This window comes from Lagopus muta, chromosome 5 (assembly GCF_023343835.1).
Source record: "Lagopus muta isolate bLagMut1 chromosome 5, bLagMut1 primary, whole genome shotgun sequence".
NCBI classification, from domain to species: Eukaryota; Metazoa; Chordata; class Aves; order Galliformes; family Phasianidae; genus Lagopus; species Lagopus muta.
This window is the reverse complement of record NC_064437.1, coordinates 55,256,555-55,284,174: the sequence shown is the minus strand read 5'-3', so window position 1 is coordinate 55,284,174 and position 27,620 is coordinate 55,256,555. Positions and strand designations below refer to the sequence as shown.

Genomic DNA, 27,620 nt, shown 5'->3' with positions numbered 1-27,620 from the left:
TTCAGTGAACAGCTGCATTAAACAATTAAATATATCAAAAAAATGCTTGCAAGAAGTCAAAACATTTCAGTGATTGCTTAACACTTTCTAATGTTTTAAATTTTTTTTCTGTTTATGCTGACATTTTTGACAGTACACTTTCATCTTCTTTAAATTCGCAAGGAAAACATAAGAAACGTCTTTAGACTAAGAAAGCATTTAGCCCAATCTATATGAATATATTGTGTACATTTAACTTTTTTATTCAATGTAAGTTTAAAAAAATATGACAATGCAGAAATAATGTTTCTGGTTGACCAAAAAATCCCCAACAACCAAAACAACAACAATAACAAAACCCACTACAGCCTTCCTCTTCATCACTTTTATTCATCTTCTCAATCTTAAAGTCAGCTATTTGTACAGACATCATTTTCACTGAGAATATGAAAGATATTCTCTAAAAGCTGAGACCATTTTTAGAAAGTAAGGCTAAGAGGTATGTGGATTTATTTAGCTGGAAACTAAATCAGACACTTTTCCAGCAGCAATAATGGCTATGAAATGTATCTATCACCTTATTACATCTCCTTTCTCTTTCTTTAAAATACTGACAGTGATCACAGGAATCAAATCTCAGCCTGATTTAGGAGGAATGAGTTGAACTGAATGGCAGTTCCCCATGTTGCTCATACCCAGTGTAATGTGCAAGCTTCCAGTCAGGATGAGATCCTCTGGAATTCACTTCCATGGCAGTATTTCAGGTACACATTGAACTTGTTCCAGCGATTCATCCATTAGAAAGTAAATAGATCTATTAATACTGAGGGACAGATCCAAGACCTCAGTCTCTTTATTAGTTGTATTTCTTGCTAGTGAAGGAATTTGATATTGCTTTATCCTCAGTACAGTGCTTTTAGTTCTGTGTGCAGGAATGCATTTGACTGTATCCTCTCTAGTATAAAATACCATCATTATCCTGAAGCAGGCACAGTGAAGCATAGTTTGAAAGTAATGCTCAGAAGTAACAAATTACCACCACAATACTTAATGACATGGTGCTTCCTAAGCAGTACAATCTAAACTGAACAAAGACTCACTCCTTTAAAGCGCTGTTTCCCTATGTTCGTGTATTACATATCAGCAAAAAAAATGGCCACATTTGTTGAAATTCAAATCAAAATTGAAGGTTTCTATTCTTATATATTCTTATATACTGTTTTTCTGAAGAAAAAAAAAAAAGGGGGTTGGCCCCATTTCATTAGTACCATAGTCCAGTTGTAACATGAGAAATATCAGGATGAAGAATCATAAACGAGCGTGATTTCTTATCTAGTAGAGTTTTTCTACAGGTGCAGAAGTAGAAACTTCCTTGCTTAGTTCATGCAGAACAAATGCACTTCTGTGGCAAAAGTAAATACGTAGGGTCCTTGGGTTCTTTTGGGATATATTTTCTTTTCCAGTCACGGTGCCCATCCCTACAGCTTTCACAAGTGACTGTGTTGAGAGTCAGATAAACACTGTTCTGGGTGAAAAATTAGTTTTAAGAAGGCTAGTTTCCACATTCCCAACTTATCTGAATTCTTATCCCAGCATAGAACCTCTTGTAAACAGTCTGTTGAATATTTTTAACAAGACAAAATATACAGGCCGCATACACGAAATAGCGGCCATGTAGCATATCAACATACACATTTCTTTTCACTGTTAGGTTGGAAAGTGTGCTACAAGAGCAGTAACACAGAACGAGAGTACAGAATAATCTGGGCCAAGAAGAAGGATCATGTCATCTGGAAGAATGAGATACCATAGCACGGTTTGAGTTGGAAATGATCTTAAAGATCATCTAGTTCATCTCCCTGCCATAGGAAGGGACACCTTCCTCTAAATCAAGTTGCTCAAAGCGCTGTCCAACCTGACTTTGAAATGTCTATATCTACTTCACACATCTTGAACAAGGAACATCCTGAAGCTGATATTCAGAGATCAGAACACCTTCAAATCAGATTCCTCTGGGATTTCTATGCAATGAATATTACCAGTGTGTTCCATGATAAGAAAGTAGCCAGACAAAATTCACTGTACTGCAGTCACACGTGCACCATGATTGTTCCAGTATTATTTCTATGATCACTGCTGGGAAGAAGCTTGCTAGTACATTTTCTATAAAATACACTGGCTAGTACTGGAATTCAGTTACACAAAACACTTTATGCAACAAAATAAGATTTCCTCTGGGATCAAAATGCCTTCATTCTTTTGTTAATATTTTCTGCATTCAGGATCCTGTGTTAATGATACCAGGCAGCTGTCTATTCATGTCATAACTGCAGTCAGACCTATTCTTACCCTGAGGCTTTTACAGTTACTGGTAGCCAAACGGTGGAAAAAAGAAATGCCTTTTCTCCATCTTACAGATAAAGAGCTGAAAGAAAGTAAACTCACAGCTTCACAGTACCTAAAGTCAGTCTTGGAATAAATATGCGGGCAAGTGTTAGTCCTCAAAAACATTACAAGACTTTACTAAGGTTGTACAGAGATCTTGGTGCATACTCCAGCTTTCTACATCCTCTCTCAGTGCTCCAGTAGCAGAGCAGCATTCCTTTCCCCTGCTGATATTATTAATTGGGCTAAACCATCTTCAGAGAAGTCACAATGTCCCTTATGTATCACCAGACTTGTAAGTGTATGCTGACCCAGACCTATCTCTCAGCAGCACAAAAAGAGCATTTAGTAGTTTTATTCACTTCCTCATTGTTGGTATGTCAGGGTGGTGATACGAATTCATTGCTGCTTGTCAGCTGTCTGGCATCTTCTGACAGTGTCTGCAGGAAAAGTGAGTGGTTATATTTAAATATCTGTCAGTTAATATGACAAAAGACATGAATATTTCTCTGGGATTTGCAATGACCTTTTCATTTGCCTTGAAGAGTTGTCTTCCTCTGATCAAGAAACTAATTAGGTTGCTGAAAGTTGCTGTACATCTCTATCACAGAACTGTGGAAAAGCATTTCTCCATATGACAGGGACTCTGCAGGATATTTCCATTTTTCCTAGAATCCTGTGGCTACAAATAGTTAAACTTTCCACAGATCTGAGGCATGGGATTCATACTGTGAAAGTGATAAACCTGAGTGACAAACCCTGGCTGCAAGCAATTGCATTGTTTGGTAAAACTAAATTGCCTTCAAAAAGTTGAGTTTCCTCAATTCACCATTCTGAGTTGCTATCGGTACAGTCCCATAATGAGATCTCAAGTTAACTGTTCTTGAAAGTGGGCTGAAAGAGTAAAAGCAACCATATACCAAAGACACAGTGTCAGAAAACATTATCGTTGGACATATATGAATACGAATTTTGATAAGATGAGAAGAGCACATCTGAAAAAAAAAAAAAAGATATAAAAATAGCTATTTCAATGACAGCTGTGTTTGGGGAGGCTTTTGTCTTCACTGCATAATGTAGATGAGCAATAAGACCATGGATTTGCCTACCGTTCTATACTGGGTTATTTGCTATTTTTATTATATGCTAAGTTATTTGCTACTCAGTTTCATGACTTGCTGAAGACAAATAAAGGGAGTGCCAGAAGCACATGCAAGGAAGCTTCAGGCTGAGTAATGTCACTTAGACTGTGCAAGAAATGTAGACTCAGACACTTAACCATACACCATGGCTATTGTGGAATACACTAGTTTTGAAATAATCAAATCACAACAAATATACAAGAAAAATGTGCTTCCAGATCAAGAGTACCTTTGTTCTGAATGTCCTCCGTTCACTGCAGATTTCACTGTCCAGAAGTTCTTTGCTAAATTCTTCAGATTGCGCTCCTCCATAATACAGGCCCTTGAAGGGGGAAATACATCTTCCCCAGTAGCTGTGGAAGACCAGCCTGCCGGGACCTGCCAGAACAGGGGGTGCTTGACCACCATTTTGCAACCTTCCCTCTTACAATAGTCAAAAACTGAGAAGGTCATGCTGTCCTGGACCCTGTTGCTATTCCAGACATTGACTCCACTGCTTGCTGATACTGTAAGTAGAACCAATTGAAAGTCCTGCTTGAAGTGTTTGGGTTTAATTTTATTTTTAATCTTTTTTTTTTTTTTTTTAATTTTCTTTATCTGTGAAAATTTTTCTAGTTTATGAAGAATATTAACTTTCCGAAATTTAGGTAGTTCAAATAAATAAATATTAGATATATGCTAATATCTAATAATATCCTATTTTTTCCTTTTACTTCTGCACTTTCCTTTTCTCAGCAGATGAAAGATGGGGGTTGGAGGGGCATGAGTTAAAAATACTCAAAATATCTCCCAAACATATTTCTTTTTCAAAAACCTTAAGTACTTCAAAAATGGTTTTGGTAGTAATTTCTAATACACAAAAGCTTTTTTACTTTAACACTTATTAAACCACAACATCAATTTCAGAAGTTAGAGACTATATATTTGGGATGATTCTGATTCAGAATTCCCCAGGACATGAATTTTGAGCTCTGTGAAGTGCTTTCATGCGTTATATACGGCAGGTTTGTCACATTTTCTGAGGTCGGTATGCTGGTTTTGCAAATACAAAAAGTGTCACCATGCTGACATAGCTAATGGTCCGGTCCTCTCTCACCAACCATGAACAGAACCAGCTGCTCCCAACAGCATAAGCAGGAACTCAGCTTTTGAAATAACTGACTTAGGAAGAATGCTCCCCCCTAACCATCATTAGTTAGTTAATCTACTATAACAATTTTTAAAAGCACATAATGAAGAACAAGCCAAATGACATTAAGAATGCTGCATGACTAAAAGGTCTCATTTAGTCAGCTGCAGCTGAGCAATACAGCTGATCAGTGAAAGCAATACCAATGAAAAAAAATCTGTAGTGCAAAGCATCCCTGTAGTTTATTTCCTTTCCAAAATAAAATTCTTGCTGGATCATTTTGACAAGAAAAATGCATCCAAACAAAAAACTTATTGTGATATCATTGCCCAAAGGAGTCGGCATGGTTATGGTTGGTTATGACCATATTCTAATAATTTTTTGATAGTTATAAATCTGAGTACATAGGGATCTCTGATAAATGGGATTAATGGACTAACACTGAAAGGAAGTGAATTAGATACTAATGGGATGGGCCTATCTGAGATTCATTAGGGAGTACAGTAACCTCACAAGTTAGATGCTCCATCAAACATGGCACTTAAAACCAGGATGGGAGAAGCACTGAGCTGTTCAAATACTCTGCTGGTGGGTAAATGCACAGGAATGGAAAAAAAAGTACCCAGGTCATTCAGTACATCAAGACATGCAGTTGCATAGAGTAGGAATCAACACCAAATTTAGGTATTTAAACAGAGATATCTATATCTGTGTACCTACACTGGGTCTGGGTGTCTAAACAGCAACTGTAGTCAGGGGAGATACAGGTCTCCCTAAAGCAGAAAGTGGCTGGTCAGCTGCAAGAGCAGATTTCCAGCCTCTGTGACAAGATTTTATTGACTGTACTGATAGTTCAGACACCAACGCACTGCTAGGTACCTAGGATAAAGTTTTCAACTGAATTCTAGCTGTGTCTTTTTGTGAACATCATCAAAGAAACAGTAAAACAAACACCATTTGTTTCTATAAACCAGTGGTGTGAAAAAAGATGTATTATAGAAGGGTGAAGTTTCACTTCAGTGTTCCAATTTACTGCATATAGAACTACTTGAAAAGTCCTGGGCTATCCAAGATACTCATGCAAGTTTGGCAGATAAAAAATGGGTCTTGCATAAGAATTTTGACATTCTCGAACAATTTCTGGGTATCAGGTATGATATCCTAGGAAATTTTAGGTGGCATCAGTCTCCTACATCTAGATAAGAAATTGAATTCTTAGTTGCCTCTTAAGCAAGAAATGAACTTCAAATTTCTTTACACAACCTCTAGCACAGTAGTGCTCTCTGATCATTGTAACTTGCCGTGTAGTCATTAGTAGAAGTATCATCTCTGGTTTCCTTGCTGCAGAACCATAGTTCTTCTCATGTTAGCACACAGTTCAGCTGGTAAGGATGAGAATTTTTGATCAGCACAAACAGTTTCAGCTTAACATTCACAAAGAATGGACATGGAATCTCCTCAGTTCTGCTTTCTGGTTTTTAAAATACAGTTCAGTTGATTTAACTCTTCTTCCAGTAAAAATCAAAAAGAGGGAAATCAATAGGGAAACAAATTCATGTGGCTAGATTACCTTCCTCCACTTCTAGATTTTTTGGTTAAATGTGTGGTTAGCTAGTTCCATTCTGGATCTTGTCAGATGCGTTAACGAAATGTGTTTAATGAACTGGTAGACCAAGAAAAATATCCTTTCAAATCCAAGAGAAAAAAAAAACAAAAAATCCAAAGGGTCAATTTGTAAAGTCCAGGGAAGGCAAAAGAAATGGCGTAGAACTAGAAAGACTGAGATCTCCAACTGATTTTTCGGTTTCATTTCCCTACGTGGGAGACTACTGTCTTTTATTAGTGCTTAATTCATCCGTTGATAAGTAATCATTCTTTATATTTTCAGTAAGAGAAATAAAGTGAGCGTATTTTATTCAGGCTTCAGAAGTGCATTTGATATGTTGCAACATGGGAATATAATAGCTATATTGCAGAAAATAGTTATTAGTAGAATAACTACAAGGCAAATCATGATTAGAGAAGAGATTACAACGGCATATGCTAAAAGGAGAAATATTTAACTGAACAGAAGTTATTAGTAGAATTCCCTAGACCTGGCATCAGGGTAATATTTCTCCATTGTGCTAATGAAATTTGCTGTAACAGAGTTGGAGGCACTAGACAAAGTTGAAGAAAATCTGAATACTACATAGTATGAATGAGATGACATTAAGATCTAAATTAATTGAAATCAGATGGCACTATAAAGTTCAAGGACAAGCTACTGAAGACTACAGTCAATTTTCAGTATAGAATATAAATAATACTTATTAGTGAATCATCAATAGGAAATGACAGGAAAAAATAGCGTTTAGGTGAATGACTGAATGATCGGATTATCATGAGTCACTAGAGCAATGTGATCATGGAGAAAGTAAACATTAATTTACATACATGAAGTGAGATTTTTCTGGGAGAAACAGGGACACATTTAATACTGGAATGGCATTGGATGAGCCAAAGACTCTGATGTCAGTCAGAACCCAGAGATGTTGTTCACCCAAGACTACGGATACAAAAGAGAGCTGGGAATGAGCAGAGGAAAGCAAAGCAGTTAAAGGAGATCATAAAGTCAGAAGAAAGACTAGAAAGTTTGCTTTGCTTCACCCGGTAGAGCAAATGCCAGGAGAAGTCAGAAAATTCCTCTGAGATACTAACTAGATAGTCAGAGTTGTAGGAAGGCATATCTGAGGGTCCTCTCATCCAACCTCAGCTTAACTTAGGACAATCACCATTGGGAGTTCGGGTCAACCACAGTTCTGTACAGATAGGTTTTAAAAATCTTTTAAGATGGTAATAACATATCTTCTCCTGTGATTAATGCCAGTACTGCATAATCTTTCCAGTAAAATAATTTCTTAATGTTCAGTCTGAACTTTGAGCTGCAGTTTCTGTTTCCTGTTGTTAAGTTCTCTGGCACTATCAAGAGCAGGTACAGACCACCTCTTATTCAGAGAGAAAGTATTTCCACCAATGGAGAATGTGGTCTTAAGCAGATAGACACAAATTTGTCAGAAGTGATTCAAAATTGGAGGAAATTTCTCTGTTACTGGAGTGGAACTCTGGATCGGAGTCAGACAGGAGATCAGAGAAAGGTAAGACAGCAAATGGACTATAAGGTGAAGCTTTAATAAATTTCTGAATGGTAATCAATAATCTCTTGGTTAAGATATGGAAGATTCTTAGATGCTGTGATTAGTTCCTAGCTCTCTGTTCTGCAGTCACAAGTTTCTCTTCTAATTTTCCCAGTCTAATAAGAAAAAGGGCATTGCAAATGTTTGTGCAATACCCATTAGATGCCACAGGAAATGGTTATATTTGCAATGATTATTGGAAATTTTAACACACAGCAGTCCAAGTGCTATTTTCTAGAAGTCCCACTAACCAAATATATCATGAATGTGCGAGTGGTATACAGGAATGTAAAAGTAAATCAGTATCAGAGGGTAAGGTTTTTACTCATAGCAAATAGTCCCCTGGAATTTCTCACAAACCCTGTATGGAGATAAATGCCCATTGTGAGAACAAGAGATTTTTTTTCTTTCAGGGATATTTTCAACAAAGCAGAGAAGTTTCTTAATATCAGCCATAAAATGCATACAGAATCCATTTTATAGACAGTCTAAGATATGATTGTTTCTAGGAATGATTTCTTTCTTGTGGGTGACCTTGTAGAGTATTATTCAAGACAAGTTTTTTCAGTGCTGAAATGGAGTTATAAATATGTCTAAGCTTTATATATATTTATAGGTATTACGAAAATAATAATTCTGATGTTAGCTCTGAATGGAAATAAGATCAACTTTGATTACTTGCCAAATGCTACTGAGTATTAGAAGCCATAGAAGTTATTTCTTTTTAGTAAATTTCCTCATTTTATGGGCTCTCAGGAAAGAAATTCATATTTTCAGACATTCTCCTTTTCCTCCTTCTTTCTTTTCAGTCTCCTCTTTATCTCTGGCACTAAAACATCCTCTTTTCAGAGCCATTATTTTATTAATGCATGATTATGCATTTCTAACACTGATTTCCTCAGCTTCTGTCTGAATACCTTTATTCAAGTCTCTATCTTACATTTTGAAGTTTCAATATAAAAATGAAATGGAACAGTTTTTGTATTTTTCCCCTTCAAGAAGTAAAATAAATAAATAAAGAGGTCACACAACATTGTATGCAGGTGTTCCTTTGAGAAACAATTGATGTTATTATATAAAAGGAAATGGAATGAGATGAGTTTTACTGAATCCCTTAGGGAAATCATTCAATATGCACTCTTATCAAAGTCTAATAATGGCCTGGCTGCTGCTTGTTTGCTTTGATGAAGCTGATAATAACAAATCTACATTTATTTGCATTTCTTCTGCTAGAATTCACTGAGGCATTTCCAAATGTAATTTTAAAGTATTAGTCTAACACATGTAGATTTTCAACTCACAATAAGTAGAAAGAGATCAAACACAAACTCAAGAGACACAGTTCTTCTGGGGGCTGTACATGACCACCATGACTACTAGTGAACATTCTTTTTGAGAGGCACCAAGTTTAGAGGTATTTAACACACCGAGGATCTTGTAATCTGCCCTGGCACAGGCTGAGAGGGAAAAGCCAGCTGATCTATAAGAGATTTAGTGCAGCCCCCTCTGGTACTTCGCAGCTATGAGCGGTTATATTCAGAACTGGATGTTCAGATGGATTTGCAGAACTCTCCCAGAATTTTTCCCCTTAGAGAACATCAAATTTCTGTGAGCCTTTCTACTGTAGCAATTGGTGCTTACAAACTTGCAATCAGAGATGCTCCTTAATCTCCTTGCCAAGAGCAATTTGGTGAAAGTAAACTTTTTGCAAGAGATCAGGAACATGGCAAGAGACTGAAGTAATTTCATAGGAAGACCAGGTAGAACTTCTCATGAGAACACATTGACTTATACTGATAGCATATTTCATCATTGATGTGCTCCTCTCCCTTCCAACATTATAATTCCTCTTTCCTTTCAAATATCTCTCAACTGACTCATAGCAGAACTCCTCTTCCTCCATTAGTCAAAATGTTTAGACACACCTCACATCCAGTATTCACAAATCACTGAAAGTAATCATTCTGCAGCTTTATTGAGGCAAACCATGAAGACAGAGCAGAGAGGTAGCGACCTGGAAGTTAACTAGGAATGTATTATATCTACCTTCTCAGGGATCAAGTGCAGTCTGGTTATTTTTCTGTTTAGAGATGTTTTTTTTACTTTGCTAATGTCTAAACCTCAGAATCCAGGTACAGCCTCCACAACTTAAGTTTTCAAGAGTGTGATGCAGGAGGAAGATGGCTGTTCTAGACACTGAGTTCTGGTTCAAGCCTTAACTTCTGCTAATGACTTATATGATTTCCAAAATATGAAGGAATCTGAAGCAAAGATTTATCTCCTAGTTTATTTTTTTCCCCCTACTTTGTATATACTTACTGAAAAATCTAGACTTTCAGAACAAAAGGAAAAGTGATTTCATTGTTGCCACAGATGTGACAAAAAATAAGGAAATGTTCCCTTTTGGATAACACCTGTTCTCAAGAGATTTGGAAGCTTCTGTTCAGACTATAAGAAGGTTTCAAAGACAGAATCTATGTTTTAGACTAGGGCTTACTTCTCTGCAAGCTAGCATGTGCTCACACACCCTTCTCAGCAAGAATTTAGCATGTTATCTTTTGTCATTGGCATCACCAGTTCTTTCTTTCCATACTTCTATTTACTTCAGTTTTTTCTTTCTAATCATGCAGTTGCTGGCCATAGCCAACAGATACTAATGCTAACACAACATGCTTACTGTCATTTCTCCAGTTAGGATTCCATATTGACTCTGCCCTCTCCTTCTCAAGAGCCCCAGAAAAACTTAGTGGCTTCCAGAAACTTCCCCAATCAATATACCCTGAGGTCCCTGAAGTACCATAATCTGAATGAAAGTCTGTGAAGCAAAACTGAAAACGAGCTTAGCAGGGTTTAGCTGCAGCTTGTTATCTGTCATAGGAGAGGGGTTTTTATTTTTTATTTTGTTGTTGTTGCTGCTGCTGCTCTTTGCTTGTTTACTTTTTACTTTCTATTTCTGAATCTACAAGCTATAGCCATGCATCACATGGGCACCAGTCAAACTTGGATATGAATAATCAGATTGTTCTGATATCTTCACTTCTCCCAGAAACAAGAGATAAATCCAAGCTGAAAGGACTTTTTTTTTTTTTAAGACATGATACTGTCCTTTGTTGCAATTTGAAATAACTGTTGGAATACAAACAGAATTTCTTGTAGAGTGACACAGCTTTCCAAGGCAAAGATAATTTTTTCTGTGTCCTTCAAGGAATGCTTCATTTTAAGCTGCAATCAATGAGTTTCCCTATAGCATTGCCTTGTTTGCACCCAAACCACTAGCCACAGCTAACAAAATCAATCAGAAATTAGTAAAGGCAAAATGTTTCCAGTCAGAAAATCCACTCTGCAGTTATTCATTTATATTAACTGTACAGCTTGAGAATAAATTCACAATGTAATCATTTTTTGTTTACATGCACACTTAAGAGATGAGCATCGGACTCCTGAACACTCATGCTCGATGTTATTCTTTAGTAACATGAATATATTTGTATTTTTGCACAGATTTAAGCCTTGGGAAATACATTTTGAGTGCTGCTCAGTTGTTTCTGGAGTACAGAAAGAACCACGGGGAGATTCAGCTATACCAGATGTAATATTTGCTTTTATTCCCTGGTTGCCCTTACATGATTTTTCACTGTTGGATGGGAGATGGCAACAATGTTTCCCCCAAGTTTAACTATGTAGTCAGTACAGAGAAACAGTCACAGATCCAAGATAAAAGTGAGGCCTTGTACTCTTTGCCCTGTGTCGGAACACCATCAGTAACCCGAGCAGGAGACCTGGAAATCCTCATGCTTCTTATTCTAAAAGGTGAGTTCTTTGGCCTAAGTAGGAAGGAGTGATGGAAATTCATCTGTGTCTCAAAAGACACATTTCCACTTTCTCTGAGAGCTAAACAAGAAAAATACCATAGTCAATATTTCCTCTTGTTGAAAAACTGCAGTTCATTGAAAACCAAAATTTTCAAAATGAAGGGCCAGCAGGCAACAGCCTTCCAAGGAAGTCTAAGAAGTCACAGCTTTCTATTTTTACACTGTGGATATGAGAATTTCTAGGGATTCTCCTATCCAAAGCTATTTTGATTTTGCTAGATTAATTGCATTTTTGTGAAGAAAAAATTGAAAATGTAATTTAAAACTCTAAGACAATTACAACAACAAAAAATTGAGATGAACAATACTTTCTAATAGATACAAAAAAATATGAAGATGCCACTTTTATGGCTCATTTCAGGACTAGGACAAGACTTAACTATTGTCATAAGGAAAAAGGTGAGTTATTAGCTGGCTCACATGGACTCAAAAGCCTTTTCTCTTTTCTGTTCTACCCTTGCCCTACAGAATAAAATTAGAAATGACGCAAGGAAAAAAAAAACAGAATATTGCTAATGTACTGCTGAGTATAGTCTGTAGCTAAAACTCAAAGTTGTCTATCACTTAATATATATATTTTTTTTTTTAAACTTGAACATATTCCAAAGACTGTTTCTGTGAAGTTTATTTTTATGAATTTGGTTTTAAAAATAAAAACCAACTTGGAGCAAATCCATCAAAAGCAACAAAATAGAATGTTTATAACAAGTTATACTTCTATAGTCATTAGGGATCAAATAACGATGAATAAAATGGTGCTATTCAGTACTGGGGCCTACCTACCATCCTCATCCATAAATAGCTGTACTGAAAAAAATCATGTTCTTTATGCCTGTGCTTTTGTGTGTGTTTGTGTGTGTGTAGTGTCGGTATTTTGTACATGTGTCATTGGAAATACCTAGTTCATGTACAGTCTGTCTGAAACCTACTGTATCAAATTTAACTGTACTGAAACAAGTGTTTTGACTGAGGTATAAATTCTAGCTGATGAGTTTTAGCAGCAGAAGCACAGAATAGGGAGGGTGTTGCCAGATGCAAACCCAGCTTCTGATAAAAGCTTCAATTGTTGGATATACTCATGTTTGAAATGAAGAGGTTTGGCAGCAAGCAGATTTAGCCACACAGAACTCATCTTAGGTTCTGTCTAGGTGAAATAATAAGAAAGGTATACACTGAGTTTACTTTTAGCAATGCAGGATAGCTAGAGCTGAGGAATTACTTAAGTGTTACCCAAGCAAAGTTCAGGGAATTCAGAGTGGATATCACCACCAGCTCATCTTCCAGTTTCCCTGCCAGCTGCCCTATCTCCTTTTTACCCTATCTTTTTCTCCCTTACCAATGTAGGTGTCTCAGGAAAGCCTTAATAGGAATTTATAAACACTTGGTTTATTAGAGGCATGACTGTGAATCTAATGAAACCATTTCTTCACACCATCACTGCATTTATCTGCATGGACTGATCACAGAAAGTCTGAAAAATAAAATGGTCTTATTTGTAAAAGAACAGAAAAGCTGACACCTGTCCAGCCTGGTGAGGTGTGTGTGGAAGGAGTGAATAGGCTCTCACTTTTATTCAGGTCCACTTTTCACTATCCATAAGGATGTACTAATAACTATAAAATAACAGTATATTATAGGCTGGATACATTTTAACTGCTGAAGTAGATAATATTTTGTTGCCTCTGTTATGGATAACAGAAACCAAGCTGTGGGTTCCTGTTCTCACCTCAGACACAAAATCAAAGCCATCTATTTCTCTCTTCTAAAATAAACCTGTATCTCTCATTTCTCATGGGTGCATGATAGATACCTCTTGGCTGCAATTAATAATGAAACTGGGGTCTGTAGTCATATAGAGGAAAATGTTTACATTGGTTTCTACATATCGTGGATGATTTTTACTCAGCTAAAATTTAAATGTTGAGGCTGCAATGTTATTCATTATAAAAAACATACGTATATCAAGGACATTCCTGCCATTTGTTTTATGTAACCATCATAAGGTGGAATCAGTCTCTTACTAGTACTGTCACTTGCATGGGCCATCATACTAGTCAGCAGAGCAAGACTTTCTTACGCAGATATCTCACTTCAAGGCAGATAGCTTCAACTGTTATTTTTCTAAATGTCTCAAGAGAGTTTGTAAAGCAGTTTCATACTTCTGTTATCTCCCACCATATTTATATAGCAGAGCAGTCCTGCATTTTCAAGATAACTCATTCCTTATTTCTCAAGACTGGCAAAAGGTTCCTTTAAGGTGATCAATGTAAAAAAGAAAAAAACAACAACAACAAAAACCTAAGTATATGGATTGATTCAGTGGGAAATAGAGACATATTTCATGCATTTCTTCTAGTGCATCCAAACTCCCCATAGGATTCTCTGTTCATACTTGCTTTGATGAAGGCTTAGACATCTATTTAACTGCTATCAGATACCATGGATGATAAAAATATATACTTGTCCTAATGATGAGTTTCCCCATATAATTAACCATCCTTACTTGTTTGCTGAGAGGAAATGACTATTGTATGTTGACTGAAAAAAAAAAAAAAAAAAAAAAACAGGTTGTAATTTTTTTGTAGTTGCTGCTTTGATTTGTGTTGATTTGTCTTCTGAGTTTGGCATATATATACTGTGTATGAGCACATACCTTGACTGCCTCAGACAACTTGAAAACATATGTTTCATTATTGCTCCTACAGTTTGTGGGATGAATCTGAATGGAAAGATGATAAAGCACTGCTTTATATAAAAAAAATAAAAGTTACAGTACATAGGATTTAAATAAACTTATACATCTTGGACCTTGATCCTCTCTCTCTCCCCTAAGAAAAACAATACAGTTCAGCAGTTACTTTTCTGAACACCTGTTTACAAGGACATCCTCAACAGCAACTGACTTGTTCCAACTGAATCACTGGCTGGAGCAGATAAGATATTGAATTTTTAATTGTATTTCATCATGAATGCAGCTGTTTTGCATCAGTCGCAATAAAGCCCTATTTATCTATTCTCTGCTGGTTTCTGGACAAGAGAGGCCTCAAATTCAATTGGAAGTGTGAGACACGGCCAAGAATTTGATAATGAACAGCAATTCTGATAGAATTAAAAACAAAACAACAAAAAAAGAGGATGCACAAAAAGAGATAAGTTTGCTTTTAAATAGAAGTTGTTAATGCATTTTAGCTTTTGGGGCTGAGAGATGCAAAGGTAAATGCCATCACTGCATCAAATTCTGAAGCTAATCTGCATGAGGTGAAGTAATTGCAGACGTCTTGAGGTACTTTTTCTTCAAACTCCTGACACATGGTGAAATGAAATACAAGTATCTTTGGAGAGCTGATAAAATATTAGGGATCTGATCTCACTATCACGGAATCACAAGGTTGGAAATGACCTGCAAGATCATCTAGTCCAACCACTCTCCCATTCCTATTAGTACCACAAGCTACTAAACCATCTCTCATAGCTCCTCATCCAGGCACCTCTTGAACACTGCCAGGGACAGCGACTTCACCACCTCCCTGGGCAGCCATTCCAGTGCCTGACCACCCTTTGAGAGAAAAAGTTTCTCCTAATATCCAACCTAAACCTCCTCTGGTATAACTTCTGGCCGTTGAATCATCACTAGATACAGTGACTCAGTGATCATGGCATTCAGAACTTGAATTTCTGACATACAATATAAATATGCACAAGGTAGACTTCAGCTATTTGGAAATTGTTATAGTTAGACAGAGGCTGGCAAAGCAGAAGCTAAAGATCTTACAGAAAGGTGATGCTGTCAAAATTTGAGGATGAATGTGCAAACCAGGTTTTTCTAGTAAAAATAAACTGCATAAATAAATTAAAGCCTGACAAGCTTCATAAGGATAAGCGATAATTGCTAGTTGAAATAGCAGTTCTAATTTTGGAGATAATTTTACCTTGCACACAGGCATACCTGAACTTGCTGTACATCATCTAGTACAGATGTTGATGAACAGCAAGTCACGTCACCACCACACCAACAGACACCACAGGCTCTTTGGGGCACCTTCCATGTAGTCTGAAAGCTAGTCTGGCCTGCATCTGCTGTTTTCATGGCTACTTGTACCCTGGTGGTCAGATTGCTATTAACTCAAGTATGTCAAGGACTAAATGCTGTAAAATGAAGGCTGTCATATTAGGCCCGTCTTCAATTTCCCCAAAATAAAATCTCCCTATTTCCTAGAAATGAACTTTCTTTATGACATCCATATTCAGGGGAATGCATAGAACCTAGTCCTCCTCCCTTTGAAAAATGCTTTACGTCACTGATTAAATTAGCAGTGCTATTCCTGCTGCTGAAGGTGAGAAAACAAAAAGAAGATTATGGTTCAATATCTAGTCTCTAAATAAATGCTAATACTCTTGGCATTAGGAACCCATCTGTTTCTTCATTTTTCTACCACTACGAACTCTATTGTAACAGATGTTTTGTGTCTACTAATGACTATATGCTACATTATTAAGCCAAGAGGGTCATTAAAAGGAGTTGTATGCAGTTTTTCCATCTGCAAGGTCATCAACTTACAACCTAAGGATTATAGGAACCCCTCCTTTTCCTCACCTGAGTCCATGTATAATTTACACAACTAACATTCAACAAATATTGTTAACATCTTCATTAATGTTGGGTTATCTAGAAGTGCCTGTAGGCACCTGCTCAACTGTCAGAGCTGACACATCTTAATGGCTTTTTTGCCAGAAGCAATTCTTCCGTTTAGCTGCAACTTGAACTAGTCAAATGCCAGTTACCTAGCTAGACAAAAATGTGAATGTGGATGTTCTGTTTTTTTTTTTTTTTTAGGTAGTAATATTTGATTTATGCATTTTTCTTTATCTTTTTTCTTCTTAATTATACCGGAATTAGATACAAAGCAGATGCAAACAAACTACGATAAGTTTGCATAAACGCATATGTTTTTACCAGCCTTTGACTTGAAAGGTGTCTATTTCCCATTACTGAATATCATGTAAGAAGCAAGATACCTTGCTTTGCCCCTGAAAAATGACTGACAGAGTAATAACAGATCCACAGTGAAGCAGTTTCTGAGAAGGATAATATTTCTTTATAGAAATTTTTAAACAAAATAAAAGGAAAGAAGACAAAAAAAGAAGAAAAAAGAATGACTTGAATATCTCAGTGATCCACTTGTGAGTCTCTAATTAAAACATACCTCCTTCTTAAGCATGATTCTTGGGATTCCTACCCATAAATTTTCACTGTAGATTTTCATAAGTGTCACACCATCATAAGTCCATAAGTCCAACATTATGCAAAGGTGTTGGAAAGCCCAAGGGAAACAAAAAAAGACACCATATTCCATTCAAGCAATTGCTATTACATTCACAGGAATAGCTGAAGTCTGAGTCAAATAATTGAATGAAACATCAACTTGTAAGTATATAAATATGTCTGTGAACATGTACGTACTGGATGTGGCAGTATGGCTACAGACAAAAGAAATAATTGTCCATTTTCCGTCTACTGCTAAAAGTTATTCCTTAAAAATTTGAATCCCCTGCTGAAAAAAATCTGTGCTTTGTGGATACTCTTAAAAATAATAACTCAGTTTACTAATCCCTCCAGAGAGTCACTGATTTTGCAAATGTTCACAGTTTAAGAGCATGTGAGGCTAAGCATGTTCACCATGTTCATCACTGGTGAGAATGCACAGTTAACAGTAGTGATTTTGTTGAAATAGCAGTGTTTTGAAGTTGAGCATTTACTCTGTCATATAGTGTTATTGTGTTCTTTGTATCCGTTGTATCAGGGATACATAAGAGGCATTACTTTTGGAGCAATCCAGGTGCTCTACCAGGAACCTTTTCTCTACCAGTATCAAATATGTTATTCTGAACTAGTACATCAGGAGCCTTGTGCCTGCCCATCTTCCTTCATAATGAAGAGCATTTATATATCTGGCCACAAAAATGTGGCTGATACATTCATTGCCTGTGGGTACACTCAAAAGCACAGAGGTTAACGTTACATGGGCTGAGTGTTCAAAAGATTTCTATACAGAGAATGAATTTGTAAAGGAAGGTTTCTCATATCCTTGGAAAGTTGGCCAGCATGTAGGCAGTAAGCTTTCAACTTCAAAGTCTCAGCTTCATTGTTACCTGATCTCAGTATGAGGACAGTCAAACCTATCTTACAGAGAACTTGCTTGGGCTCTAGAGTCAAGGCAGATATACTTCTCAAATATTCTATCTAGAAAATATCCCCATTATGTGAACATTTGGTGTTGCTATAGCTGACCAGATTGGAGATATTTATATTTATCCGGCCTTTTTAAAAGGATCTTCTTGGATTGACTTACAATGAAATTTGATTCAAAGTGTATTTAAAGGCAAAATCATAGGCAGCATTTCTCTAATACCGCTTATAGGAACTGTTACTATTTTCCTTACAACTGTCATACTGTGAGTTGCTTTTGAGTGAGTTTCTTTTTTTTCTTTTTTTTCTTTTATTGTTATTTTGCTTTTTGAAGTTGCTGTCTACACAGAGATTGTATTTAAGATCAATAGTGCTGGAGTCAATGAGCCACTCTCCTTTGATATGGAAGCTAATCAGCTCTTGTTTGGCTTCTGAAACCTTTCAGGAATAGCCTCCACAGCATTATAATGACAGACTCCTTAACGGAAACTTCTAGTCTATTTGAAAGTGGATTTCCCTGGCTTAGTATGACTAACTGGAAAGTTGATTTATACATTACATCAAACTTAGCTACTACCTGCTCATTTTTTACATATTCTGTTTGCAGAAAACATGCCCAAATCTTTTACTGACTTCTAATAATCAAATATGATTTAGAAATATATCTTTCCATTATCCACCTCATCAGAACAATTATATATTCACTAATAATTAAAGAGTCAGGATTCATGGAGACAGTGTTATTACTAGCAGGTACACTACATAAGAGTCTCTCTTGGCATCTCCAACTATCATAGAATTCTAAGATCGTAGAATGCTTTGTGTTGAAAGAGATCTTGAATACTCTCTAGTTTTAACCCCTCTGCCATGAGCAGTTTGATACACCTTCCATTACCCCCTTTTTTTGGAGTAGACATCCTTTAAGACTAAAAAAGGTATTAACACTACAAATTGCAATTTTCAATATGACATTGTCTTTCAGGGCTAAACTGCTCTTCCAACTAAAACAAAACGTTTATCCTGACTTAGGGGAGACCTCATTGCGGCCTTCTGATATTTGAAAGGAGCACATAAACAAGAAAGAGAATGACTGTTAACAATGGTGGATAGTGTTAGGACAAGGGGGAACAGTTTTAAACTAAGACAGGGGAGGTTTAGGTTAGATATTAGGAGGAAGTTTTTCCTACACAGAGGGCAGTGATGTACTGAAACAAGTTGCCCAAGGAGGTTGTGGATGCCCCATCCCTAGATGCATTCAAGGCCAGGCTGGATGTGGCACTGGGCTGGCAACCCTGAACATAGCAGGTGGGTTGAAACTAGATGATCACTGCGGTCCTTTTCAACCCAGGACATTCTATGATTTTTTTTTTTTTTTTTTTTTTTCCACTTTAAACATGCAACCCTAGCATGTAAGCTTGAGAAATAAGCAGCTATTCTATTTGTAACACAGTCAGGAAATGAATATAGATACCAGGGTTTTCTTTCCCAGCTACCTCTGAATACATAGCAAATTCACTGGGACAGAGGTGCCAGGTGATTTTCCTCCCATACTATTTGAAGATCTCTTGAGGCTCAGATGCTGTAGCACCCCAAGTATTGCCACATCCCTATAAAGAAGTCAACTTGACTCTTGAGCCAGAGTGCAAAAAGCTATAGGATTGCATACACTGCAGTTTTTAAACAGTAAGGTGGTTATATCCCAGAGCACTTTATACTGACCGCGTTTTTGTTTTCTTTTTCTTGCTGAAACTGAATCAGAATTGTCTAATATCATGCTGTGAGTCTATAGCAGAGCAAGGCACACACCCTACACGCACCAAAAAAAATTTGCAAAAGTTCTAAGTTGTCAAAGTTTTCCTGGCACACCTTATAAGCCAGTTGCATAGGAACTAAACTCGTAAAATCTGAGCTATCTTTGCCAAGCACCATTTCATTTCTTTTAGGGGCATTCCTGGGGACCTCTATTGTAAGATTTGTCATTCCTTTTGAAATGTGAATACCAGAACTCTTCTCCAATTGAGGTGCCATTCCAAAGCAATCCACTGACAGCATTGACCATGAGTTGGTTAATTCTCAGGTAAGAAACAGTTGTTAAGTCCAGAATGAGGTGCAGTCACAAGCTTCTTTTGCTGGAGGGACTGGTTGATGCTGCTTTACTGTGATCTGCTGTCAAGGGGAAACAGAAGATCAAAGAGACTGGGGCCCTGCTTGGTCTCATATCACCGTTATGAGAAAAAATTCACTGCACAACAGGCTTCCATTGTCAAATTGCTTGGACATTTTTGTACAATTACACAATACTAGTCAAAAGTCTGCTGAGAATACCATCAAGTGATGTTGCCCTAATACTGGCAGGAAAGACTACTGTCCCTAAAACTAATACACTGTCCTTTCTCATTCCTTTCTTTCTTCAAGGATGTCAGGGCTGAACCTTAACTACAGGTAGGATGCCATTTCAATGAGAAGTTCAGAGATCGTTTTAATATCTTAGGTTTTCAAGTAGTGGAACTCTTAGCTCTTGAGGGTCAGTAATGAAGAATGAAGCCACGTCAGGAAGCCATTCTGTCATCTGAGGAAGACTTTTAATGCTGGAGTTTTTGATGAATACTACATTCCTCTTTGAAATACTGCTGCTCCTTGCCCCAGAGATTCATTTAGGAAGCCTTTATCTGCCTGCCATTCTCCAATGCTTACAAAAAGGCTATTCAACATCTTTTTCAAAAATGTGTATTGTTCTCTTTTTTTCCCCCCAGAGAGTTCTTTCAGGAGATGATGTCCCTTACTATTTGCAGGCACAGAAAAACTGGTATTTCCTATTTTCTATTTCTTGGTTTGTCTTTTGTGTGTGTTTGTGGTTTTTTGTTTGTTTTGGTTGTTGTTTTGTTTTGTTTGCTTTTTTGTTTTTGGTTGGTTGGGTTTTTTCCACAGTAACTATTCAGTTTTTCTTGATTTGTGTTCATTCTTAATATTAGAAACAGGCCAATTTTGACAACTGCAAAAATTAATTAGACAGGAAAAATCTGCAAGACAAGATAGTAACATCTTAGTAAATTAGACAAATGTCTTCCTTTCAGAGCTCTATTTAATCCTATTGGTCTGTATTTCACATCATTTACAAAATCACTGATGAAAATGGTGCTACTAGACACAAGCAGTTCCTTACACGCTCGCAGAGTAACCCAAACAGTAAATAGAATGATTTTGGTTAGCAGCACTGAGAATTAGCTTAACTAACATTAGTAGGGACTATTAATATTGACACCACGACATTTACAAATATGGTCTATCAGAGCATTTGGGAAAAGTGTTTATTGCATTTGAAAAGAGTTTACTTAACCTTTATTTGGGTGATGATTTCTTAAGTCAGATGGACATCTGAAGCCTGAAAGGACTGTTATGTCATTTACAATAACTCCCTGTTGGCTAGGCAGGTTTCCTAAATGGACTTTTTTTGCTAAAGGCTTGAGACCAAAGCTATATTGCAGAGTATTAAATAAGAGCACCCTAAATGCTGAAATAAGATGCTGTGACTCCGATATCCTGTATTGTCAGCTAACACATCCTAACACTCAGAAATCTTCCCAGACTCACTGTCTACAAAGCCAGTCACAATAATGTACTTACGCAATCAGATCTGTTATGCTAACTGAGGCACGAAGAATACAGTATATCAGTGAATAGAAGCAGTAGAAGCTTGTGCTCCCCTTTACTGCACGCTTGGCCAGTATCTTCAACATGTGAAACATATCACAGAAATACAGAGATATTAAGTAATAATAAGTCTACATACCAATTAACACCCATGCTCTCTTTGCTAGCTAACTATCCAAGAAATTGATTTCACTGCTTTCAAAACTTTCCACAAACTTGGATGATCTGTCAAGGAGATGTATGAGCCATTAAAATCTGCAATTACTTTACTTCAAAGCCACGATTAAAAAGTTGGGTTCCCCCTCCCATCCTTAGCCATTGATTTCCAAGGCAAGAACATTTCACGGGTGATGTAAACCCCAATGAATTACCAAGCAACTAGCAGAAAAGAAAATTTAGCTCCTCCCAACCAATCTCATATAATTGAGCTTTATTGAGATGAAAGGATGAGGGTGAGGGGGAGAAGACTAGACGATTGTAAATTTGGATTGTATTTTTATCACCATTTAGCATTGAAGTCAAGTATAATTTGACATTTTATTGATACTTCCAGTATTTAAAGCTGACAAGTCCTACATTAAATTTTACCATGTATATCTGATATGACAATAAAAAGCCTCTTGCACTTTGCTTAGTAGCTGCTGCAATAAAATGTAAGTAGAAATGCCATGCAAGAAGTGATTTGTCTACTTCTGTCCACTACCACTTCCAAGCTTTCCTAAGCTTTTTTCAGTTACCTGGGCAGATTTTGCTACTTTGTTTCCCATTTCCTCAAGAAGACGATAAAGCCAGCTGATACTTGTTACATTCCTCTTTTTAGTAGCTGTTGTAATGTCTTTATGAAATTGAAAATGCAAGGCTTCCTCTGCTTCTAATGCTTTGTGACTGTTCTCTAAGAGAACTGCTAAGGTGCTACCATCGCCCTTGTATGACTAGTGGTTGTATCTTCCCGCACATTTGTTACATGCTAAGCCTCCTAAACCAGAAGAGCAACAGAGTAGCACAGTGTGCTTTCTGTCCTTTGTATTATGAATTAGTAGCATCCCTATAATTCTTCTCTGCTGCTCCTTATTAAAGAGTAACCATATTTACAGTAGGTTTAAAGAACAAATCTTTGTTAACAGATTTGTCTTCCACAGGAGCAAGAAAATGAACAAGTAAATAACACATTATACTTTTGAAAGTCCAAGTCTCTTCTTAATAAATAAATATAAGATGAAGTTATAAACCTATTAGAGCTCTAAACACTCAAGGGATCAAAAAGTCAAATACAGTACACAACTGAATAGATTAGAAGACTGAAACACAAAGGTATTTCCTCCCTGGTATTTTGCCAAGCAGTGATGAAATCATTAAATACTTTTGAAAAGAAAGACCTCTTAAAAGGTATAGAGAAATAAATCTGACAAGAGAACTGATGTATCCAGGAAGAGACAGATTGTTGCTACTCTTCATCTAAAGAAAGTCATTGCATGAGTATCTGGAATACACCTCCGGAGAGCAGGACTCACAAAGATGAGAAGAATGTATGAGGTTCAAGAAAGGCTACCTCTGTCCTTAAACCACAGTTCATCTGCATTACAGGACTGTAAAGGAAGTGACTTTTCCATACACCAGTGCTATCTGTTTAACAAGGAAAACACACAGAAAATACCTTCTGCTGTTCATTTTATTTTCTGAAGAGCTTCTGACCAATAGATCAAAGGATTGTTTTTTTTCCTATAACATTTCAGTCCAGAGTTCTCACTGCTGTTGTAGCTAAAAAGATAGCAGATTTTTAAACCCAGATCTTAAAGCACTTGGGGTGGGATTCTGAGAGCATTTAAGACAGCTGGTCAGCCAAAAGTCAGTCTTCCTGGGCACCTTCCACTTGCTCTATCCTGCTTATCCCATAACCATCAGCCTACCGTGATGCTTCCTAGAACCAACACAGAAACATCACAGGAATATCTGTCCCCAGTGGGTGCAACCTTTCCTCAGGCTCACTATGATGTTCTCTGGTACACCACAATTCTTGACCTGTACTTGTATTACAATTGAACAGATTAGCACAGTGGAAGGGTGATACAGAAATCACAGAAACACCAAGATTAGAAAAGACCTACAAGATCATCAGTCCAACCATCCACCTACCACTAACAGTTCTCACTAAACTATATTCCTCAACAGAACATCCAAACATTCCTTGAACACCTTGAGGGTTGGTGACTCCACCACCTCCATTAGCAGCCCATTCTACAGCCTGACCACTCTTTCAGTGAAGTAGTATTTCCTAACATGCAGCCTAAACCTTCTCTGGTGCAACTTGAAGCCCTTCCCTCTAGTCCTACCATCAGTTAGGTGAGAGAAGAGGCCAACCCCCAGTTCACTACAATCTCCCTTCAGGTAGTTGTAGAGAGCGATAAGGTCTCCTCTGGGCCTCCTCTTCTCCAGACTGAACAATCCCAGCTCCTTCAGCCACTCCTCATAAAGCCTGTGCTCCAGACCCCTCCCCAGCTTTGTTGCCCTTCTCTGAACCTGCTCCAGGGTCTTAATATCTGTCTTGCAAATATAACAACAAAGGGACCAGCACAGAAAACATAGCATTGCACAGAAAAAGTAAACATGCTCACCTACCTACCTCCAAAAATCCAGGCTTACAGAAAGGACTCCATAAGGCTCCAACCAGAAATCCTTCCATAGTGGCTGTCAGCCCTTAAATGAGGTCTAAGAGAGGTGCAGCCATGCTCCACCTCTTCTGGCCACTGATTGCCTTCACCTGTGCTCCCAGGGCTGACTGGGCCCTTTCCCCAGGTGATCAATCAGTGGTTCAGGCTGTGAGTCAACAGTTACAACACAACTTGTCTCAAAAAGAACAAAGGTACATTCTTCTTTTTCTTAGCAGCACGAAGATGAACACTTAGTTTACCTCAAATGAGCCTGCCAAGACTCAGCACGCAAGACAAGTAAACGCCTACCACAGCTGAAAGGAAGTCCCGTGTAACAGAATGAACATGGACTACATCTTGCTTAAGATTTCAGTGACCTAAATCCAAGAGAGGATGAGATTCATCTACTTATTCCTCAAGGTTCCATATATAAACTATGAAACCTTATGCTTTAAGGGAGAATGGAAATTCAGAACTTCTAGAACTTCTACCATCACACTTTTCAAACTCAGAATAGCTCTTTCAGGGACACAGAAGATAGCGCAGGAGTTATGAGAAATGTCATTTCAAAAGTACCTGTAAGAATTTGATTTTCAGTCAACCCTACCTTAACACTTTTGAGATTTTTTGAAATAGAAATTACAATTAAAGAAGAATTTTAATTTTCATAGACTTTAGCTATCTCTCTTCCTTCATATGTGAAAATAACAATGATTTTTTTCTTTTTTTACTTGGGGATTTTTTTAGCTATTCAGATTAAATGCCTGGAGAGAAAATTCAGATGTATGACAGGACGGCTGAAAGTATAAAGAAAATGCACATCAACATGGAAATCTTAGTCATGACTATAAAACAGCTCATTTAAACAAAGACAGCATGATATGTATAGTAAAAATAGTGCGCGTTCATTCTTCATTTTAATCAAGTTTCACATCAAAGGAGATTCTCCAGGAATTGTGATGTACATGAAGGTATTTGAGTAGGAAAATGAAAGTTTCACCATTTATAAAATCTATCTGCTATTTCTCCCTCTAGAGAGAATTGTATAAATATAGTATGTTGCTCTTCAATTCACAATCAAGCATTGAAATATGAAAAATTAGCTTTGTTAGGGTGGTTCTGCCTGATCACAGATCTGACAGAACATGGAATACAGACTATGAAGTTCTTTTGGAGATGTTATTCATTGTTAGTGATGAACTATACAGAAAGACCAGATTCAGAGAGGTCAAGAAGTAGCTCTCCCCTAGACATGAAAAAGATGATATTTAGACTGTAATATTTTTCATTACACTTTTTTTTTTGTCTGGCTTCTATTCAGCAAATCAGGGCAAATCCTACTGAGGTATGCATAATACCCCTAGCAACAGATGCTGACAAGTGCATTAATAAATCATGACCATAATCAGAATTATAAACAAATATTTTCCTGCCAGACATGTTGTTTATTATAATTTTGTATTTTGCTTAATTAATTTATTTTTTTCAGATTGTACTAATCTTTGCATAAAATATTAATTGATCAAATTACTGTAGCAGATTAGCTTACAAAGGTCACTAACAACACAATTAGGTTCTGGAACAGGCAGTTGATGCTTTGACATGCAAGATGAGAGACAGGACTCCGAAGACCGTAGTAGTAATGAATTAATTGTGAAATGGCAAGTGTTGTCAGTTCAAAGTCAAGTTCAGACAGATCCGGTGTCTGGATTACAGTAAAATTAGATCTTGCATGAAAGGAATGAAATGAATAGACTTTGAAGCAAATGCACTTCAAAATAGAGGGTTTTGAACCCTCTGTAGAAGGTTGCGCAACCCAATCTCATTGTAGATTTCTCCTTTCCGCTATGACTATGGCAAACCTTTCTTGGAACCTCAGCTCAGCATCTCTCAGAGATTTTTAGCCAAATTTGCTTTCAGTACTTTTTCACTAAATGGCTATCTCTAGTCTACACTTCTACTTCTGTCTAGGTAACAGTGGGCATTCAATGTTTATGCCACCTTCATGGTGTCCTGACTTAAGGCAGTTTTCTTCTCTGTGTCACTATCTCACGAAGAACATTATTCCCAGAAATTCAGGAACATGATTGGCTTTATCTAGCTTAAATTCTGAGAAAGCTGCAGGTGTGTGGACTCCACATTTTAAAAATTGTACCTGATGGAAAAATGAGACAAGCTCATACGTACACCATCCTAGTTAACAGCAGAAAGGACTGGAAGAAGAAATCTACTGCTGATGTGGTTTGCTGATGATAGTAGATAACTTCTTGCCACAACAGTATTGAATTTTGTTTTGGTATTCACCATCTGGCATTTTCAGAATTTCCTCAGGGAAGATCCACAGTCATTAGTACCTCCTTTTCTTTATCAATGACCTGTGAGTGGTAAAACCAGCTACTTTCTCCAACTGTCCAGATGAACAAGGGAGAGGATAAATTGCAGCATTGATGAATCTTAGACCTCTCAAGGGAAATGAGTACAAAATGTGATTCTTGCTGTGGTGCAGAAACCATCTAAATCTTGTCTTTGTGTATTTTGGTCCTGCAAAAGCATCCTCATACATTCCTATTGTCCTTAATAGATGAGATTCCAGAGCAAGTAAACCAGTATCACAGCATTTTCTCATTTCTTCTAAGAAACAAGACATAGTTCAAGTGCCTTGGATAGTATCAACTGTTCTGAAATGATACTGGGAAACAGATTGGATCCTGTAAGAACCTACCATGCTGTGTAGAAGTCATGCTCATAATAAGTAACTGTAAGACACTGATGTCAGCTTACTTGTTTGTCTCTAAGTACTTCTGCTGATTGAGGCTCTGGGGGCTCCAGATAGAAAGCAACACAAGAGAGAAGAAAGTTTCTTCCACATAAATGCTATATATGAACAACAGTGCTTTTTTTCTTCTGATAATTTTTTTTAAACTTCCCTAAATACTGATTAATATGTCAAAGATGTAAGCACTCCATTGGTCTGGTAAATATACAGCTAAGGATTGCTTAGCACAACAAATTTGGTGGCTGTTATGGTCTATCAGACAAATGTATATTTAGCCTAAAGTTGAAGGATACATTATTTACTTGGTTGACATTAGCATCTTGATGAAGCTGCTCTGGGAGCTGTTATGAGACACCAATGTGATACAGAGTAGTGGAAATGCTGGCAAATGGAGCCTTGACATAATGCCTCGTAGCAGCTGTGTAGCATCAGCTTGTGGCTTGGATTTGAGATGAGGGTGGATGCGTGGGTAGAAAGCAGGTGCATGTTTTCCTAGGAGAGCTCACAAGCCGTTCTTGTGTACAGCAGTCTTCCTTTCCTCTTAAAGGCTAACTGAAGCTGCCACATGATTGGAAAACTAAATAGACTGTGATGGAGAAAAAAGGCCCTTTGCAAAAACTAAACTGTGCTTGTTTTGTTATTGATCTAAGAACCAACTTCTCGGAATGGCTCAGC

The 27,620-nt window shown here is 37.2% G+C and overlaps 1 long non-coding RNA gene across 2 annotated transcripts; it reads right to left on the bottom strand.

Moving 5' to 3' along the window:
• Positions 1–24,203, bottom strand: LOC125693377 (uncharacterized). Of its 2 annotated transcripts, none has more exons than XR_007377074.1 (3): positions 24,142–24,203; positions 3,736–3,884; positions 1–3,359 (listed from the first exon to the last, which is right to left on the bottom strand). It is a non-coding gene; the product is annotated as an uncharacterized LOC125693377 (long non-coding RNA). The 2 variants fall into 2 exon arrangements; XR_007377075.1 differs by having other exon boundaries at positions 1–2,804.
• Positions 24,204–27,620: the final 3,417 nt, after the last annotated feature.